The sequence below is a fragment of the Rhodnius prolixus genome, unplaced genomic scaffold (assembly GCF_049639745.1).
Source record: "Rhodnius prolixus isolate KJV_2025 unplaced genomic scaffold, Rpr scaffold_3, whole genome shotgun sequence".
In the NCBI taxonomy this organism is placed as follows: Eukaryota; Metazoa; Arthropoda; class Insecta; order Hemiptera; family Reduviidae; genus Rhodnius; species Rhodnius prolixus.
In genome coordinates, this window is record NW_027411603.1 from 47,860,858 (window position 1) to 47,861,952 (window position 1,095).

Genomic DNA, 1,095 nt, shown 5'->3' on the forward strand with positions numbered 1-1,095 from the left:
TGATTTTTAAGGGCTTACCTAGAAAAAGCTGAAGAGCACTGTGACTTGAACTTACGAATTCTCATAGGCGATCTCAAGTCAGTCCACTTCTTTAGTAAGGGGTTCCTAGTGACATGTACGGATCCAAGCCTAACCAACTGACAACTTTATCATTAAATTAAACTCTTGAAACCTGAAGTGATGTTAACCTATGCAATTCTTAGGTTCAGCGAACAGATGATTAGACTCTAAGTAGCATCTAGTCATTCATTTATTCATGAACGTACGGACAAGTTTTTTTCTACTCTAGGAAAATTATAAAGCGATTCTGGGATATGGGATTAAGGGAAATCGAGATGTTTCCCTTTAATGTGCCATTTTTTTACTTTTTAAAAGTACAAGGTACTCCTTGATATACTTTGTTGTATTAATACAAGTTAGACTTCTGTTTAGAATCCTTTACTGAGACTAGTAGATTATTGAAACCTCATTGGGTCTCATTTAGTTAGTTAGATAGATGGGAAACTCAAACATATCGTTGCTGTTGTCACTTAGAGGAGATTGGGTTCAGAATCTTTAGTCGGTCTAACTTGAAAGTGGAAAAGTTTAGGTTTTTCTCCTCAAGAAAAACGTCGCTGGAATCTGGAATTTCTTCGTTGCAAGGCTTGGTTTGAGTTACTGTTTTTGTTTTCCTTCGTGGTAATTATACGTTTTAAGAGGGTTATTTGTTATAGTAGGGCGTCGTTTCTCTTAGTGATAAATTATTTTCAGGCGGGGCTTAACGTCCAACTACCAAATTAGGTGTCGTGGACGGAGGCGACTAGCAAACATACTTTACTGTAAATTTCTTTTATTAACTATTAAATAAAATGCAAGGCCTAAGACCGGGAATCGAACCCAGTACCACAATGCATATTAGCTTTGCAGGTCTCGGCTCTTAACCGCTCGGCAACCGTGGCGCCTTTCACATTAGTCCATCAAAAGAAATAAAAATATAATTTGGTTCATAGAGTATTCATTACAAAATGTTTGGGGGCTTTGAAACAAAGAGTGTCATAATGCAACACTAATTCAGAAATAATTTCACACCGTTTATGAATAAAAAACAGTTTTCAA